At 41.1% G+C, this 21,077-nt stretch overlaps 1 protein-coding gene across 2 annotated transcripts in view; it reads left to right on the plus strand.

The window, feature by feature from the left end:
* Positions 1-21,077, plus strand: part of LOC136871707 (gamma-glutamylcyclotransferase) — an 82,424-nt gene that overhangs the window by 26,182 nt on the left and 35,165 nt on the right. Inside the window, exon 2 of one of the 2 annotated variants that reach the window (XM_067145227.2) lies at positions 19,215-19,374. The exons of the other annotated variant lie outside the window; for it this stretch is intronic. The gene's annotated coding sequence lies outside the window, so the exon portion shown is untranslated. The remainder of the gene's footprint in view (positions 1-19,214; positions 19,375-21,077) is intronic. 2 annotated transcript variants of the gene reach the window in all.

A 21,077-nucleotide genomic window follows, 5' to 3' on the forward strand; every position in this document is an offset into this window, starting at 1 on the left:
CCCCCAGTCCATTCCGGGAATTTGACATGGTATGGACCTAAAAACGTACCTTTGGACAGGTGGATGTTAAATATGAAGTTTGGTTGAAGTGTCTCCAGTAGTTTTCAAGTTATAAGAAATACGCTTTACACGCACCCGCTCTTGAGTTAAGTCCGGTGGGATTTGTACCGAAAAACGGTCCGTTAGTGATATCTCCCTTGTTAATCCTCGTATCGAAATGATGCATATCAGAAAAAAATGTTTTAAAATTGATGTCCATTAAGGTAGGTAGATTTCCACTAAATTAGGTTGTGTATATTTTGTGGAAGAGCAAAATCACGGTTTCGGTTTCGTAAAAACTCCCAGTCATTTCAGGGATTTAGAAACAATATTGGCCCTAAAACCTACCCAAGGACAGGTGGATTCTAAATATGAAGTTTGGCAGAAATATATAAAGTAGTTTTCAAGTTATAGACAAACAAACAGACACCAAAGCTAAAAAATATGCAGATGGTGATTATTACACCTGAAACGGATAACTGTGCAGAAATTTCGCCAAAAAACTCAATGCACAGTCACACGATCGTTACAATTTGATTTATATAGAAGATAAGGAATCTGCTCCACGTACATCTTTTGGGTTATGTCCGCTGGACTTAGCCTGCAAAACCGACCGATCATGATATCTCCCTTATTAATCCTCCTATCGAAATGAAGCACATGAGAAAAAAGTTTTAGAAATTGATTTCCATTAAGGATGGCACATTTCCATTAATTTTGGATGTGCATATTTTGCGGGAGTGCAAAATCGTGGTTTCGGTTTCGGATAAACCCCCCAGTAAATTTATTCAGAAATAATATTGGCTCTAAAACCTACCCAAGGACAGGTAGATTCTAAATATGAAGTTTGGTAGAAATATATCCAGTAGTTTACAAGTTATAGACAAACAAACAAACAAACAAACAAACAAACAGACAGAAACCAAAACTAAAAATATGCAGATGGTCATTATTACACCTGAAAGGATAACTGTACGGAAATGTTGCCAATAAAGACAATGTAAAGACACAAGGTCGTTACAATTTTATGGTTCAAATCCCAGTCAATCCATGTGAGATTTGTGCTGGACAAAGCGGAGGCAGGACAGGTTTTTCTCCGGGTACTCCAGTTTTCCCTGTCATCTTTCATTCCAGCAACACTCTCCATTAACTTTTCATTTCATCTGTCAGTCATTTATCATTGCCCCAGAGGAGTGCGACAGGCTTCGGCAGCCGACGCATTTCCAATCCTCGCCGCTAGACCCGGTCGAATGACTGGAAACAGGCTGTGGATTGTCATTACCGTAATATGTAATTCAGTTATTAGGATTGTTACAATCACGTATTTTTCCTTGCATGGATTTGCTACGCGTTCTCGAATACGGATACGCCTGGATGATACTGTGGATGAAAATCTCGCGTTGCATCGTATCGTATCACTGATACGCAAAGGAGATACGATACGGACAGGGGCGCAACTTTAGGGCCTGCAATGCAGGCGGGCCCGGGTTTTTAAGGGCCCCGCAGATTCCTCGCTAAAAGAATAAAAATGACAAGTATATACCCTAATGTCATTCTACACGGAAAGGATCTGGACGGTTTTGTAGCATCAGTAGAAATAGTTAGCTTTTCTTTACAATTTGTACGTTTAGGAATTGCCTTCTGTTTCCATATAGCAGCAGTTTGTTGTGTTGAGTGAAACACAACACAGCTGTCCCTGGCAATACCGCGACTTTATCTGAACAGGATTTAATTTTGTTCGTATATTTTTCAGTGTTGTAATCGAATAAATTATTATAATCGAGACTTCGGTATCTGTTACAGAGTATAGTCTGTAGTTACTGAGAAGTAACACCAAGTAAAGTTAAGTACGAACATCTAAGTGGTGCATGGTTGGCAGTTCGGCAGCTTAGCCGTTAAACCACGGACGCAGTGAAATAATACTTATTAAATATCATTAAACATTATATGATCTTACAGCAATCCCTTCGTTTATATGACTTGACAATATATTGCATACCTCTACCTGTTGTAATTACATTTACACCGTCGGACAAAAAAAAAAAGTTAAGCACCCAGAAGGAGTGGTCCAATATTATCCCATTTCGGTATATATGCATAGCATTGATGTGGGAGTAAATTATTAAATTGACAAGGATCCGTAATGTGTAGAACGCCCACCAGAGTGCATTAGTGATGGCACCGTTCTGTTGTTGATAAGTTGTTACCAGTCAACGGCTGTGAGTCAGACAGTTAAGCAAGACGTGCAGAGAGAACTACGTACAGTACGAAGCACCCACGATGCCTACAGACGCGTGCAATTGCCAGGCATGTGGGACATTCAGGTGTCACAGCGGACTGATGTCGGACTCAGTCGGTACATAAGGGTACCGAATCACGTTGTACAGGTTCGGGTCGACCAAGAAACACCACCCCGAGGAAGGACCGTCGTATGGTGCGCCAAGCATTACGGGATCCCATAACTTCGGCGCTCGCCATCCGCGAACATGTACAGGAGACTCTACAACAACATCCTGTGTGAGTTCCCGCACAGTGTCTCGATGACTCACATCCGCCAGAATGGGGTCCTACCGCCCCATGTGTCGGTTGCCATTGACACCAGAACACCAACGCCTGCGTTTGGAGTGGTGTCTTGCCCGGGAGGCATGGACAGAGGACGACTGGCGTCGCATTATGTTCAAAAATGAGACCCGTTTCTCTATAACCTCCGATGACCATCGTGTGCGGTTTTGGCGGAGTCGACGGCAGAGGGCAGATTCTGTCCATACTGTGGAAATACACAAAGGCGTAATCCCTGGCATCATGGTGTGGGGATATGCGTTCAACTCACCTCCAATGGTGCTTCGGCAGACTTTGACGGCACTGCGATACGTCACAGACATTTTGCGTCCGCATGTTCTACCCCTTATTTACAACAAGATAATATACGTCAACACACAGCACGTGTGTCTATGCACTGCCTAGAGCATGTTGATGTCCTCCCGTGGCCAGCAACATCCCCGGACCTCTCCATCATTGAACACGTGTGGAATGATATTGGAAGGGGACTCCGTCCCAGTACCAACCTGCAGGATCTGGAGGGACAGCCGCAACAACTGTGGACGAACTTAACTGAGGAAAGGTTTGACACCATTCCGAACCGCATAAGGGCATGCATTGAGGCCAGAGGGGTTGCGACACCCTACTGATCTGGCGCCAACATTCCACCTGAAACTGCCAACGGCCTAGTCGCTTTCATCCCATATTGTAATGAGTTCAATAAAGGCGCATGGTCTTTCAGCACGTATAGTTTCATTCACTTTCAACCACTCCTTCTGGGTACTTAACTTTTTTTGTCAGGCAGTTTATATTAAGTTATTCATATCTATATATATAAAGTAACTTGTCCTAACTGACTGACTGACTGACTTATTCATCATCGCCGAGCCAAAACTACGGGACATAAAGGAATGAAATTTTAAGGATATATTCATATTAAGATGTAGGTGCTCGCTAAGAGATGATTTTTGGATATTCCATCGCTAAGGGGATGAAAAGGGGGTGTGAAATTTTAAAATGAGTGTATCTATATCTCAAAACTTCAAAAGTTTACAGATGTGAAAATTGGTATTTAGAATCTTCTTTAAAAATAAGGAAACCCGTATATTTTTTTTATTTTCAGAAAATCCCAATAGGATGGGTGAAAGAGGGTGAAAAAGGGGTTGAATGCCTTTTAATCAGGATACCGGTACTTATATCTCAGAAACCGCAGATATTACAGACCTGAAAATTGGAACTTTTGTTCGCTTTTAAAAATAAAGAAGCACGTATTTTTTTGTTTTTGGAAAATCCAATTAATGGGAGGGTGAAAAGGGGGTGAATTTTTGAAATGAGTGCAAATATATATCAAAACTTAAAGTTTACAGATGTAAAAATTGGTATTTAGAATGTTCATTAAAAATAAAGAAGCACGAATTTCTTTGTTTTCGGAAAATCCCAATAGGAGGGGTGAAAAGAGGTGAAAAAGGGGTTGAATGCCTTTAAAGAGAATACTTATATCTCAGAAACTGAAGATATTACAGACCTGAAAATTGGTGTTCGAGATCTCCTTGAAAAATAAACAAACACGTATTTTTTGTTTTTGGAAAGTACAATTTATGGTGGGGCTGAAAAGGGGGTAAAATTTTAAAATGAGTATATCTATATCTCAAAACTTTTAAAGCTTATAGATGTAAAAATTGGTATTTAGAATCTCATTTAAAAATAAAGAAACATATATTTTTTTGTTTTCGGAAAATCCCAATAGGAAGGGTGGAAAAGGGTGAAAAACAGGTTGAATGCCTTTAATGTAGCTACTTATACTTCAGAACCTGAAGATATTACAGACCTGAAAACTGGTGTTTGGGATCTCCTTTAAAAATAAAGAAACACGTATTTTTTTGGTTTCGGAAAATCCAATTAATGGGGGGGGTGAAAAGGGGGCGAATTTTTAAAATGAGTGAATCTATACCTCAAAACTTTTTAAAGTTTATAGATGCAAAAAATGGTATTTAGAATCTCCTTTAAAAATAAAGAAACATGTATTTTTTTGTTTTCGGAAAATCCCAATAGGAAGGGTGGAAAAGGGTGATAAAAAGGTTGAATGCCTTTAATGAAGCTACTTATATTTCAGAACTTGGAGATATTACAGACCTGAAAACTGGTGTTTGGGATCTCCTTTAAAAATAAAGAAACGCGTATTTTTTTGGTTTCGGAAAATCCAATTAATGGGGGGGGGGTGAAAAGGGGGCGAATTTTTAAAATGAGTGAATCTATACCTCAAAACTTTTTAAAGTTTATAGATGCAAAAAATGGTATTTAGAATCTCCTTTAAAAATAAAGAAACATGTATTTTTTTGTTTTCGGAAAATCCCAATAGGAAGGGTGGAAAAGGGTGATAAAAAGGTTGAATGCCTTTAATGAAGCTACTTATATTTCAGAACTTGGAGATATTACAGACCTGAAAACTGGTGCTTGGGATCTCCTTTAAAAATAAAGAAACGCGTATTTTTTTGGTTTCGGAAAATCCAATTAATGGGGGGGGGGGTGAAAAGGGGGCGAATTTTTAAAATGAGTGAATCTATACCTCAAAACTTTTTAAAGTTTATAGATGAAAAAAATGGTATTTAGAATCTCCTTTAAAAATAAAGAAACATGTATTTTTTTGTTTTCGGAAAATCCCAATAGGAAGGGTGGAAAAGGGTGATAAAAAGGTTGAATGCCTTTAATGAAGCTACTTATATTTCAGAACCTGGAGATATTACAGACCTGAAAACTGGTGTTTGGGATCTCCCTTAAAAATAAAGAAACACGTATTTTTTTGGTTTCGGAAAATCCAATTAATGGGGGGTGAAGAGGGGGCGAATTTTTAAAATGAGTGAATCTATACCTCAAAACTTTTTAAAGTTTATAGATGCAAAAATTGGTATTTAGAATCTCCTTTAAAAATAAAGAAACTTGTATTCTTTTGTTTTCGGAAAATCCCAATAGGAAGGGTGGAAAAGGGTGAGAAAAAGGTTGAATGCCTTTAATGAGGCTACTTATATTTCAGAACCTGGAGAGATTACAGACCTGAAAATTGGTATTTGGGATCTACTTTAAAACTAAAGAAGCAGATATTTTTTCGTTTTTGGAAAATCCAAATAATGGGGGTGAAAAGAGGGGGGTGAATTTTTAAAATAAGTGTGTCTACATCTTAAAAATTTAAAAGTTTACAGATGTAAAAATTGGTATTTAGAATCTCTCTTAAAAATGAAGGAACACGTATTTTTTTGTTTTCTGTACATCCCAATAGGAGGGGTTTAAAAGGGTGAATAATTGGTTGAATGCCTTTAATGAGGATACATATATCTCAGAAACTGAAGATATTACAGAACTGAGAATTTGTATATGGGATCTCCTTTAAAAACAAAGAAACACGTATTTTTTTGCTTTTGGAAAATCCAATTAATGGCGGTTAAACAGGAGTGACAAATTGGGGTGAATTTTTGGGAGACTATATCTACAGAATATCTGAGAAACGTAAAATGTTGCAGACGTAAAAAGTGTGTATTTGGAATCTCCTGTAAATGTAAAGAAACATAGGTGATTTGTTTTTTAAACTCCACTTAAGGGGAACTAAAAGTGGTGAAATTTTAAAATGAGAATTTCTACAGTATATCTCAAAAAAGTTAACATGTTACAAAAGTGAAAAATGTATTTTTTATCTTATTAAAAATAAAGAAACGTGTATTTTTAGTTTTCGGAAATACCACTTGGGTGGAGGGGGGGGGTAAAATTGACTGAAGATAGTGTTGATTTATTTTAATTAGGCTACTGATATCTCAAAAATGAAGATGTTACAGACGTGAAATTTGATATTTGGAATCTGCTTTAAAAAGTAAAGAAACGCGTATTCTCGGAAAATCCAATGGGGGGGGGGGGTGAAATTATTGAAAAATGAATTGACTTAATTGTATGAGAATACTTACATCTAATAAAAACTATATTTGTTACAGGCGTGAAAATTAGTATTTGGATCTCCTTTAAAATCAAAGAAAAACGCGTTTTGGGGGAATAACCTTGGGGGGGGGGGGCGGGAGTAAAAGGAGTTGAATTCCTTTCATGAGGACACATAAATCAAAAACTGAAGAAGTTAGAGTCGTGATAATTGGTATTTAGAAGATCCTTTACTATTAAAGAAATGAGTTTGTTGTAGGAAAAGTCACTTAGGGGGGGGGGGAGTGTGAAAGATGTGAAAAAAGTGAATTATTTTTATGGGGATATATCTCAAAACTGAAGGTTATAGACGTGAACATTGGAGTTTGGAATCTCTTTTAAACATAAAGAAACACGCCTTCTTTTCTTTTTTGCGGAGGGGGGTCGGGGGAAATGAAACAAACGACGGTGGGATGTAAAAGGAGGTTAGAACAATTGATTTTACTGTTTATTCATTCCATTCCTGACCCTGTCGAATGACAGGCTGTGGATTTTCGATGTACTTACTCTGATCATAAACCGATCATTTTTAATCTTTCCTGGGTTCGTTTTCAAGAGCCATCTTTTCCTTGGGAGAACGTTCTTAGATTACAGTAGATTCTCCTGGCATATAAATTAAAATTAAAAACATAAATCAACGATAGGAATGAGATTGACTGTCCAATTGTTCACCTCTATAATAAGGTCAATAATGCACGGAAGTATGTCATTCGTATCGCCAGAAATTCCGCGTACTTGCCTACGCGCGACAATGGTGCTGGTCACAATGTCAAAAATGACAATGGCAGTAGATGGAATTTACCGCCAATTAGCGGTCTTGCATCTTGCTGTGGGGTCCAGAACGTCTATTATAATAATAATAATAATAATAATAATAATAATAATAATAATAATAATAATAATAATAATAATAATAATAATAATAATAATAATAATAATAATATTCTGGACCGTCGTCAAATGTGCGGACCGCGCTGGAAACGGGTCTGGACGGGTAATGACTACAAATGCAGTCCGGCCGCGGGTTCAGTACTGCCAAGGCACCCAAGAAGACACCACGCCGAATCTCCTCAAGAATTCGATCCATACTAAAAATGCTTATAGGAAAAGATGGCAAACATTTAGGGACCGAACTGACCGGGTGGAATACGCGGTCCTAGCCCGGGAAGTACGAAATCGATTGCTGGAAAGAAAGATTGAAAAATGGGAGGGAACTTGCCGTAATCTCTCAGAAAACGAGTCAGATCTCGAATTTTGACGGATTATATATAATCGATATCCATTCAATTATAAATTTCAGTATAATACCGTAGCGAAGCACGGGTATCTTGCTAGTCTTTTATGTTTTACTTGAGGGTACCCGAATTTTTATTTTGATAGGCAGGCCCGTATTGCATTCCTTACGGCCCTGGATACGCAACAAGTCTAGACAGTAGCAGCGACTGGGAATTAGAAGTGGGGGAGGGGAATGTACAGAAAACAAAAATCACCCGGATTTGTGGGATATAGCGGTCGGGGAGCGGGGGTATGTACACGAAAACTGAAACAGAAAAGCTACAAAATGGTAAGGTTTTTTAATGCGCTCTGGGCGAATTTCGACAGAGAGGTAAAGGTTGACAGTTGACGAACTTAAGTGCGACAATAATATTTTTTTGAGATTTTGATTCAATCAATCAATCAATCAATCAATCAATCAATCAATCAATCAATCAATCAATCAATCAATCAATCAATCAATCAATATTCTAAAGGCTAATGCCTTGTCGATGCAACCACTCTTTTCTTTCATTGGCTGTTCTTTTCAGTTCCATGTAGTTGACACAACCTAACCTCTTCTTGATGTCGTCCAAATACTTCATCCTAGGTCTTCCTCTCCCTTTCTTTCCCAGCTTTTTCCCTTCAAGTATGGTAGTGACGGAAGTATTGTGTCTGATGACATTTCCAATAAATTTTAATTTGCTGTTTTCTATTTCGTTTAAAAATATTTTCTCTTCTTTAACTTCCCTTAAGACTTCCAGGTTGGTTTTCCTTTCCGTCCAGCTCGTTCTGGTCATTTTCCGCCATATCCACATTTCAGCAGCTTCAAGTCAATTCCTTTCTAATTTACCCAGAGTCTAACCCTCACTTCCATACTGAAGTGTACTCCATACAAATGATTTTGCAAAGGATTTTCTGACATCTATATTCATGTGTGTGCTGGTTAAAATGTTTTTCTTGCTCATAAATGTCTGTTTTGCCAATGCTATTCTTCTCTTTACTTCCAGGAAGCATCTATTATCCTCTGCTATCATACTACCAAGATAACAGAATTGTTTCGCCTGATCAATTCTGACGTCATCAATTTTTACATTTGTTGTAATTTCTTCCATATTTTTCCGTACTACCATTACTTTCGTTTTCCGTTTGTTTAATTTCCATAGTTTAAGAGCGCCTGAGAGGACTTTCAGCATTCTATTCATTTCGTTTTCTGAGTCTGCAATTAATACGATGTTATCTGCAAATCTGATACAATATATCCTTTCACCATTGACCTTTATTCCCTTTGTCTTCTCCTTCATGATTTGAATAGCCTCCTCAATGAACATATTAAAAAAATACGGTGATAGGGAACAAACCTGTCTAACTCCTTTCCTAATTCTGGCCTTTTCTTCTACCTGATTGACGATTATTTTTGTGCTTTGGTTCAGATACAGTTGATTAATGATTCTTATATAGAATTTCAAATTGCCGTCACCACATGTTAAATGAATGTGGCTAAAGATAGCAGCACGATGCTTTGTTAATTAAAGATGGCGGGTGACAGCTGTTTAGAATTTTTCAAATTACCCGCTACTACGTGCCTAAGGTAGTAACCGTAAAGATAGCAGCACGGTGTTCTCTTGATTAAAGATGGCGGATGACAGCTATCAAAAAACACGTAGAATTTTTCAAATTATCCGCCACCCGCATTTCAAAGGTAGTAGCTAAAGATAGCAGCACGGTGCTCTGTTGATTAAAGATGGTTGCTGTCAAAAAGCACGTGGAATTTTTCCAATTGCCGCCACTACATATCAAAGGTAAGTAGCTAAAGAGGGCAGCACTAAGGTTGGCGATGCAAGATGGCGGATGACAGCTGTCAAAAAAAGCACGCGGAAATTTCCCGCAACCACATTTCAAAGGTAGTAGCTAAAGATAGCAGCACGGAGCTCTGTTGATTAAAGATGGCAGCTTGTAAAAAAAAGCACATACAATTTTTCAAATTGCCGCCACCACATTTCAAATGTAGTAGCTAAAGATGGCAGTACGATGCTCTGTTGATTAAAGATGGCTGCTGTCAAAAAGCACGCGGAATTTTTTAAATTGCCGCCACCACATTTCAAAGGTAGTAGCTAAAGAATGCAGCACTGAGGTTTGCGATGCAAGATGGCGGATGGCAGCTGTCAAAAAGCACGTGGATTTGTTTCCAAACAAGAGCACGTGATTTTTTCAAATTGCCACCACCACACTTCAAAGGTATGTAGCTAAAGATAGCAGCACGATTGTGCAAGCACCCTTAAGCAGTCCCATAAGAAGCTATGTATAGCCGCCATTTTGTAGCCGCCATCTTGCGCAAGTACCCTTAAGGCGTCTCATAAGGAGCCATGTATAGCCGCCATCTTTTGCAAACACCCTTAAGGCGTCTCATAAGGAGCTATGTATAGCCGCCATCTTGTGCAATTTGCGTTGAGAAGGGCATCCGGCCGTAAAATTGAGGTTAGGTCCTTCTATGAGGTTAGGCTTGCTGTCTTGCGTGTCAAGCGTTCTTGCTCAAGCACCCTTAAGGAGTCTCATAAGGAGTCGTGTATAGCCGCCATCTTGCAATTGACGTCGGGAAGGGCATCCGGCCGTAAAACTTAGGTTAGGCCCTTCCGTGAGGTTAGGCTAGCTCTCTTACGCATAAAAAGTTAGGTTAAGCCCCTCCAAGATGGCGGATGTGATTTCGGGTCGCGCTCTTAGCCAGCGTGAGGAAGAGGCCTCTCCCGAGAGCCTGCGGTGGCGGTGGAGGCCTCTCCCGAGAGCGTGAGCAGGAGGTGGCAGTGGAAGCCTCTGCGGAGAGCCGTAGGTGGCGGTGGCGCTCGAATCCCTGACTATATCTACTTGTGTAGATACGACGAAAAGCAGCTTGTAAAAACACGAAAGATAGTAACAGACACTAAAGTGACTGCCAGACTGACGAATGCGCGCGGTAAGCGGGTGAATCACATCTCAGTGCCCGTGACGTTGGCAAAAAACGTATATATATATATATATATATATATATATATATATATATATATATATATATATATATATATATATAGTAACAGACACTAAAGTGACTGCCAGACTGACGAATGCTACCCTTCCTCACAGCACAAGCAAAGTCTCCACTACTTGCTGTCGCGATATACAAATCGGTTAGCCGCGACGAACGACATTTTGTGCGTATTCCCGCTAATAATTCTGTTAGTAATTGCAGAAATTTAAGGAAATAATTAGCTGATAAAACAACAAGGCTTGTCCAAATTGCTTTTTTAAATAATTCCTATAATTCCTAGTTTCAACCTGCTAAAATGTAAAAAAAAAATGCAATGTTTTCTCCACAAATTGGGGGGGGGGGTGACGTCGACTCCCTCCCCCCCCCCCCCATATCGCCGCTATTGAGTCAAGACCCACCTTTAGAACTCCTGGGTTTCCATCTTGGTCAGGTCTTCGCGAACGAGACACAGATCTTTTATGCTGTAAACCCCTGTACATGATGCTGTTGCTGGTATCAGCAACTACAACAGTACCGAGATATGCTCTATATGACTACATACAGTATTGGCGCGATGCCTGCTTAAGGAGTGGTTAGCTTCTAGCTCTCTCTGATGTCATACTACTTCGAAGTATGTCGGTGAATGCAAAATATGAAAGGAGATGTTTTCATCTGCCAACCTCCCAGGCCTCATTTAGAATATTCTATAGAACAAAATACTTCAGCTACTTAGTCAACTCTATTTAAGGTGCTGACAAGATCATGACTGTACTTCTTACAAGAAATATTTCCGGTATTTGTCAACGAAATAGAATCCATTTCTCACCTCCGGTACCCGGGCAGTACAATCTCTAGGGATAACATTTGAGTGTGTGTTGGGGAGGGGAGGGGGGCACACACACACACTAGGAACCGAAAATAAACATTAAAAATAGGCTATATAATGTTTCGCTGTTTTATTCTTAATACATTTATTCAGCCACACACAGATTTTAACATAAGTATAAATTGCTAACGAAAAATGATTTATATATTTAATTATATAATCGTCCCACTGCTTGGCTGAATGGTCAGTGTTGAGGCCTTCCGTTCAGAGGGTCGCGTCTTCGATTTCCGGTCGTGTTGGGGATTTTAATCGCGTCTAATTAATTCATTTGGCTCAGGGATAGGGTGCCTCCTGTGGGTGAGGGAGGTATCCCCTGCCTGTCGTAAGAGGAGACTAAAAGTGGCCCCAGGGGCTCTCAACTTGGGAGCGGGGGTTGGCAACCACGGGGTCCTTTAGCTGAGTCTTGGCATTGCTTCCCTTTTCTTTCTTTGGCCAATACCTTAATTTTTCCAAATATTGGATCCCTTCCTTTTATCTCTCTAATTAGTATTATGTAGAGGATGGTTGTTCAGTTGTACTTCCTCTTAAACCAATAATCACCATCAGTGGAGGCCGGTGTTGTTTGAAGCTGGGTGTTGCACCAAAATTTTCAATGTAATCTATCTATATATATAAAAGGAAGTGTTTGTCTGTGTGTGCGCAATGCCCAGCAAAATCTACAGCACGTAGAGATCTGAAATTTTGAACATAGGTAGATGGAAAGGGGTCCGAATGCACCTCGAAGCCGGAATTTTCATTTTCGCTTTCGTTGGTGAGTTATGAACGAAAAACCATCGGAAAACGTGCATTGGGATATGACAATCCAACGTGCTGTCACCAAGATTAAATGCATAAGAGTCGCTGTCGCTAGGCAACGTACATAAGATAGGTAGAGAACACAATATTCAAGGAGCCATTTTACGTCCAGGACGTAGGAAGCTGTTTTTGGTCTTATATGGTATGAGGGCATATGACGGTGTTGATGATTCGTCCGTCGGATGGGGACGTTAAGTCTTGAGCTAGTCGAGAGGAGTGGCATATGTGCCGGCGCCGGGTTTCATCCTCTTCATTCTTGCTATCATATATCATGTCATTCATTTCTTTCAACAAGCAACTTTTACAAGAATTACCCGATGTTCTACACAGTTACAAATCTATCGAGCACACAGCAGAGCTTCGAAAGACTTGGAGTCACCTGGAGAACCCTCGAACATCTTAGAGTGGACGATTGTGGCACCAATTATCCTTCTTAAGAATAAGAATCCTGCCCTCTGCAATGAACACTACTCTGAAACTGATGACTAATATAATTGAAGCCATTCTCATGATTGGGCATGCCGCGAGCGAAGTAATATTCATTCCTCGGATTCGAATAATTTATTCGGATATACAGTTTAATTCTAGATCTCTGCAGTGTTGAAAATAAAATTTCTCTATGTAATAATAAGGTAAGCATAATCTTCTTCTTACTATGTATAAAAATGGATGTATGCATGTATGTGTGTGTGTAAATGACACATCTCCTCCTAAACCACTGGAGCAATTTCATCCAAACTTGGTACACTTATGACTTACTATCTGGAGACGAGCACTGTGGGGGTAAGCCATCCGTAGCTCCCTTAGGAGTGGTGGGTCAGGGGGGCAAGGTATAAAAATAATCGAAAAAGTGCCGAATCCACAGTTTTCGGGGACGCTGAGATGAACAGTGACACTCCCCATTTTTCAAATGTCAAAGTTCAGCTCCCTTTCGCATGGGGGGCGAGGGAGGAGTGATATATAAAATTAAACGAAAATAATGTCGAATACATAGTTTTCGGGAGTCGCCGAAGTGAATTGTATACTCTGGATTTTTAGTATCAGGAGACAAACAACGTGGGGGTAAGAAAGCCCAGAAACCCTTAGGGGCGGGGGGCGAGAGGGGTCAGATAAACAAATTAACGAAAATACTGTCGAATCCATACTTTTTGGGATCGCTGAGATGAATAGTGACACTCCGGATATTTTTTAAAGTTGAAGTTGAACCCCCTTTGGGATGGGATGGAGGGGGAGTGATATATAAAATTAAACGAAAATAGTGTCGAATACATAGTTTTCGGGGTCGCCGAGGTGAATTGTACACTCCGGATTTTTAGTATCAGGAGACAAACCCCGTGGGGGTAAGACAGCCCAGGAACCTTTAGGGGCAGGAGGGGCGAGGGGGCTGAGATATAAAAATAATCAAAAATAGTGTCGAATCCATACTTTTCGGGGTCGCTGAGATGAACAGTGACACTCCGGAATTTTTTAAAGTCCAAGTTCAGCCCCCTTCGTTGTGGGGGGCGATAGGAGAGTGATATATAGAAATAATAGTGTCGAATACATAGTCGCTGAGGTGAATAGTGATACTCCGATTTTTTTTTTGTTATGGGCTTTACGTCGCACCGACACAGATAGGTCTTATGGCGACGATGGGATAGGAAAGGCCTAGGAGTTGGAAGGAAGCGGCCGTGGCCTTAATTAAGGTACAGCCCCAGCATTTGCCTGGTATGAAAATGGGAAACCACGGAAAACCATCTTCAGGGCTGCCGATAGTGGGATTCGAACCTACTATCTCCCGGATGCAAGCTCACAGCCGCGCGCCTCTACGCGCACGGCCAACTCGCCCGGTACTCCGAATTTTTAGTATCAGGAGACAAACCACATGGCGGTAAAACACCCCAGGAACCCTTAGGGGCGGGAGGGGGGGGTAAGGGGACTGAGATATACAAATCATCGAAAGTAGTGTCGAATCCATACTTTTCGGGGTCGCTGAGATGAATAGTAACATTCCGATCTTTTAAAACTCAAAGTTTAGCCCCCTTAAGGGTGGGGGAAGGGGGAGTGAGATATAATAGTAATCTAATATACTGCCGAATCCATAGTTTTCCGGGTCGCTGAGATGAATAGTAACATTCTGGATGTTTAAAGTCTAACTTCAGCCCCCTTTGGCATAGGGGGTGAGCAAGGGTGAAAAAATAAATGGTCACAAATGACCGAGATAATGGACGTGTGTATGTTCCAGTATGACTTTCAAGTATGACTTAAAAAACCAAACCCCATCGCACTACAGCCCTTGAAGTGCCTTGGCTTACCAAGCGACCGCTACTCAGCCGAAGGCCTGCAGATTAAGAGGTGTCGTGTGGTCAGCACGACGAATCCTCTCGGCCGTTATTCTTGGCTTTCTAGACCGGGGCCGCCATCTCACCGTCAGATAGCTCCTCAATTCTAATCACGTAGGCTGAGTGGACCTCGAACCAGCCCTCAGGTCTAGGGAAAAATCCCTGACCTGGCCGGGAATCGAACCCGGGGCCTCCGGGCAAGAGGCAGGCACGCTACCCCTACACCACGGGGCCGGCTCAAGTATGACTTACTACCTGGAAAACGTACTGTGGGAGTAAGACGCCCCTAGAACCACTAGGGAAGCAGGTAAAATATTATCCACACTAAAAAATGGAAGTCTGTTTGGCGGGATCTATATATACTGTACTATATATATATATATATAAATTAAGGCATAAAAATGAAAACAGACGTAAATTAGTGAGACCATTCTAGGCATCTTAGAAATTTAAAACTTGCTACCAGACAACGCGATGACTTCAGGATCCCTAGAAAAATCTCAAATTTTCATAATTCTCTGAGGGGTACATGCTGGGAGTTTCAAACCTGCATAAGAACACAGTCGGTAATATTTATCCAGAACCTACAGATTTTATGGGCTTAAACGTTTCCTTAAAGTCCTGATTTTTAACCCACTCCCCCATATCAAGATCGCAGCACAATCTCCCAGACAAGTTAGAAAATTGAAATTATGCAAATTTATAGCTTTTAGCATGTAATTTAAGAGATGTTTAAAAATTTTACTTTTTACCCCCGAAAAATATCGAAATATGGAGGCACTTTTAATGACGGTGCAGTCCTTCCTTTCGATGTATTTCGTGGCTAAACGGTAAGTCGTATCACAAAACTGATGGCACAATCTCCGTTCAATTTGGGGTGATCTACAACTTCGGTCCTATGACCTTTTGTCGTATCTCTATCCCTTATACATTAAATTTTTCTCTATTTATGGTTTTACCTAATTGTTTCACTTTGTACACGTACAATTGATGGTTTGATTCACTTATAGGAAAGATGGGATCATCAATTTCTACACGAATATTGGCCCACCCAGTAGCCATATGTGAGCCAAATTCTGTGTTTGAAGCTGTCGCATAAGTATCTGAAAAGTAATGCACTGAGTGAAAATCTTACACAAATTTCACCTCATTCAACGTTTCTAAAACATAATGAATTGTGGTAGAGACGTGCACCTGTCGTTATCATCACAACCCCACAACTCGCACTTTACATTGGAAACATCGTCTGCGTACCTCCCTATGCTTTTTCTCGGATAACGCCAATTTACCTGCAATTTAAAAATTATTATTAACTTCATGTACAGTAATTTACTTTGATATCCGTATACAATCTGGAATACCGTAGCGAAGCACGGGTACAACTGCTAGTTTGTTTATATGAGAAGCTTACAGAAATAACAAGAAGCTCTATTACCGTTAAGTAATGAATTACATTCCTATTAAAACTGAAATATATCCCGCAATCAAAACAGAAAACAGTATAACTACAGCTATTCTTACCTCACTTGAATTGAACATTTGACCTCCTGTTTTTCATTGATGCAAAATGTTATGTTGTGGGTGATCCGGTATGGCGTACCCTAGAAGCGTGGACAAGAAATTACCGTTGCGAGAGGAGAGAAAGCAGGAATGAAGTCATACTACTTATTTGTGCAATCTAACGAGAGCATACGGATTCGTTTCTCGATAGGGGGCTTGCTGGCCTCGTGCAATACCCAAGGACCGATACTGGCGAGCGTGCTTCATGATGTTACGTACAGGCTCAAGCTCATCCCTGATGAAACCACATTGCGCCGCGCTGTCCGCTTGGGAGTTGCCGTAGGAAAGTAAACCCTCTGAGTATGATTCGAAGCCAGCAGCATTTTTCCAAAACATTAGTACATCGAACGACCAAAGATGGTTGTTTTTAACATATTTTAGAATGTATTTTAGGTTTATTAAACTAAAAAATTAGAAGAAAAGATTACTATTGAAGTGTAAAATTATTGGGAGTTGTGCAACACTGCAACAACCACGCACCACCCCTGGTCACCGCCTCAGGGACTAGGCATTTATAGCAACACTCTTCTCTTCATATTCAAACAAACCACACTACCAACCACCAAAGAAAAACGCAATAGTAATTACATTTCTCCACATAGATGGTGGTGGTGGTGATTATTGTTTTGGTGGGAAAATAGAAAAGGATCGTATCTTCCAACGATGAAGTCTTCGGCAAAAGAAAGGAGTGGTCAAGAAGGGCGCGAAAATGAAAGACTCCCTAGACCTCATAAACCTAATACCGTCTGGGTCGGAAGAGAACAAGTATTTACCAAGAGAGGTCACGTAAGAGAGATGGGAGTTAGGAGCCTGGCACTAGTAAGTGGAAGCCAACCCACGCTTCCAAGATGAAAGCACCTGTGTCCTCTTTCAGTCGCCTCTTACGACAGGCAGGTGTCAGGAAGGGCATTCGGTCGTAAAACAGGACCAAATACACATGTGCTACACAGTTCGGACCAGAAACCTTTCAGGTGTGGTAAAAACTATAGAAGAAGAAAATCCTTAATTATACAATAAGGCCCCAATAAGGAAATTATTTTACCGAGCGAGTTGGCCGTGAGGTTAGAGGCACGCAGCTGTGAGCTTGCATTCGGCAGATAGTGGGTTCGAACCCCACTGTCGTAACTCTGAAAGTGGTTTTCCGTGGTTTCCCATTTTCACACCGTGATTAAGGCCAAGGCGCTCTCTTTCCACTCATAGCCCTTTCTCATCCTATCGTCGCCGTAAAACCTATCTGTATCGGTGCGCCGGAAAGCAAATTGCAATATATCAGGCGGCTCGCGAGTGCCGTACTTTCTACTTACAACTGTCCCGCATGCACTAGTGATGCATGGGATGCCTAATCACTTGTTTTCGAAGAAGCGCTACAACGTGCTGTATTGTGGATGTTGTGAAGCAAATAGCAGTCATTTTACTGCACACGTTCTATTACAGGGTGCATTTGTAAATACGCCAACGGTGCAGAAAAGAAAATGTGATAACTTATTGATGTATACACGTGTGGACATTCCACTCTATAAAAGAGTTGTTTGTATGAAACTAAAACTAATACCGTTCGGCGAAATACGTGTGTAGAAGGCAGACATCTGTTTGGAGCTTTGGCTGTATTCTCAACAGATTATCCACAGATTAAAATTATGACTGTGTATTCGTCGTTGCTAAACACACTAGCCATTGCCGAAATGCAGACAGCAAATGTAATGCTGCTGTATACTAGTACATACACCAGCCTAGTACTATGCGGTCGTAAACGAGGTTTACTAATCGAAGGGGTTGTATTAGACGGGTGGCGCTGAGGAACATAGAACGAGCGACCGTCCGGCTGTTATCTCTGCCTGACGTAACCTGCCTGCTGGTAGTAGTGCCCCAGTGAAAATCAGTTAGTAGACATCCCATTCATCATGTGTGCATGCGGGACATGTATAAGTAGAAACTACGACGCTCGCAAACCGCCTAGTGTAGCCTATATATATTTAGGAGGCCATGCCTTCGCCCCCTTCTGGCGGTACCCATGGGGGATGATACTGTCAAGCAAGAAACAATAGATCACAGAGAGCATCCAACATTTACAATAAAATTCGAAACACTCTGAAATACCCCAGTATTTAAGTACAAATCACAGGCACCGATTTTCGTATAGTTTGAAGACATGAATATATTAAACAATGATTATAGCAGAACGAAAGTAACACTAATGAGATTCATCAGAATAATGAGTCAAAGAATCAGGAAGGACAAGATCAGAAATATGGTACATAAGAAAGACGCCGGAATCAAAGCTGTTATTATTAATCTTATAGGGAAACGTAGTCCCTGACTCAAAAGCGAAAGAAAAGAGAGCATGGGCAATCCAGAGGAAGCAGCGGAGAATAGGAGTTAACACGGGAGGACGTTCAGGAAGAAAATTGTGGTGATTGTTGTGTTAAGAGGTGGTGGTACGAAGTATAACTGGGCAGCCATCCTCTTTTAATACCAATTAGAGGAATAATAGAAGAAGTCTGGGTTTCCGAAGAATGAAGGTATCGGTAAAAGAATGGAAAGAGAACAGTCTAGGCCTCGCAAACCTAATACCGTCGGGGTCTGAAAAGAGATGGAGCTGACAGAAGGAGGTCGAATAAGGAAGACAGGCTTAATACTCACTGATATCGTCACCAGCTTTTCATTAAGACAACAATTGTAATTTCCTGGCATGTAAGCACATACGCTAAGGGTACAACTTTACTCTTTCTCCCCTTTTAATACTGAAGCTACTGTGATTTATAGTTATTCTCTAACTGATGGGTTTGATTCAGTGTCACTAACCAAACAGTTTAGGGACCCTACTTGCAGATACGACGTCTTACAGTCACTCTTATTCTTGCAGGTTGGCACTGCTGTATGTAGTCATGACTTTCTCGTGACTTGCGAGATTATACGTACTGCCACTGCCGTATTGTGAAAATCACTAGTGTTACCATGTGCGGGAATAAATAAAGCATATTTTCTTTCTCTGTAGGACTGTAAATATGTTTGGATAATACTAGGTAAGTAGAATTATGCCATGTTCGAAAATGCATTTAATAACGTAGTTGGTGTTAAACTACGAACGCATATGCCTAATTTTATTAATATGGTCTTATTTTGTCCATTTCGAACGTATAGAATTCAACTAGGATGTAGAAGAAGCAAGAAAAATCTGCAAGAACTCCGCCGAAAAGGAAAGCCACGTTACCTCCTCCATAAAGATCAGTTCAGTTGAAATGGAATGAAATTTCGTTATCAACCTAACCTAACCTAACCTAACCTAACCTAACCTTGTCACGACTTTGGTACGGACTGCAGACATAGCCTTTGTTTATTCTTATTGACGTACGGCATATGTACATGTAATAGATTTGCTTGTGTGTATTATTACAGCGTGATTTTACTACAGTCCGACATTGCGGCTAGCTGCGGCTTAGCTGAGCAGTCTGCCAGTGTCTTGAAGATTGGCAACACGTCGCGGGTTAACCGACTTTCAACGTGGGACGGTCATCAGCGCACGCCACGTGGGTCATAGCATTGCGGGTTTCCGAGGTCAACAGTGTCGAGGATGGATCTTCAATATCGGAGAGAGAATGTTACCACCCGCGTAAACCGCCGCATGGGAAGACCACAGGTGTTTAACCAACGGACATCACGTCGCCTCCGCAGAACCATACTGGGCGCTCGACGGGCAACTGTGAATCAAATCACCGCCCAGTTGAATGTTGGGAGTCAGGAACCCATTTCAGCCAGGACTATAAGGAGGCAACTGCACCGCATATGCTTCACCAGCCGAAGACCAACTCCTCCCCCTCGACACAGAGTTCAACGACGTGCATGGGCCCGCGAACGTCGGCAGAGGACCATGGAACAGTGGCGGCATGTGGTATGGTCCGATGAATCGCGGTTCCAGCTGTATCGAGCTGATGGGCGCGTGAGAATGGGGCGCATGCCCCATGAAGCTATGGATCCTGCCTGTCAACATGGTTGTTTCCAGGCGGGAGACGGCTCAGTTCTGGTCTGGACAGCGTTCTCATGGACGCAATTAGGCCTCATTTTCCGTCTGCAGGGAGCGCTGACAGGTGCGCGGTATGTGGACATTCTTTCAGACCATCTGCATCCTTTTCTGGCCCTAGAGAACCCTCATGGAGATGTCATGTTTCAACAGGACAATGCGCCATAGCACCGTTCTGTGATGGCACGCAGATGGTTGGAGGAGCACTCCAATGAAGTCAGACCATGGCTTGGCTCTGCAAATCCCCTGATCTTAATCCAGTCTATAATTTATGGGATGCTGCTGATCAGCGGCGTATTCTATGGGCTACCGGGGCTACCAGCGGTAGCCCAAGGAAGTTACATTCAAAATAAATAACACTTTTATTACGGTTTCAACAGAGCATTTAAACAATCGTGACATTCATGCGCATTCTTCTTTATCGAAAGAAATTATGGTTAGTGGATAGTGAACGCGACAACGCTGTAGAAACCGCGACCGGAGAGCGGCAGCCTTACGCCCCTCTCCTCCTCACTCCTCACCTACACTCATTTGGTGCAGGTTTGGCACTGAAAGCGAGCCGGTTCCTTACCTAGTTAACAACAAACAGCCTACAATAAATAACCTATGCATTATCGCGCACACAGATCTGAATATGTTTTAGAAGTTGTAGTGATTTCGATTTGAGATTTGTTTAAGTGTCTGTATGTTGATGAGTTGTATAATTTA

This window comes from Anabrus simplex, chromosome 4 (genome assembly GCF_040414725.1).
Source record: "Anabrus simplex isolate iqAnaSimp1 chromosome 4, ASM4041472v1, whole genome shotgun sequence".
Classification (NCBI taxonomy): Eukaryota; Metazoa; Arthropoda; class Insecta; order Orthoptera; family Tettigoniidae; genus Anabrus; species Anabrus simplex.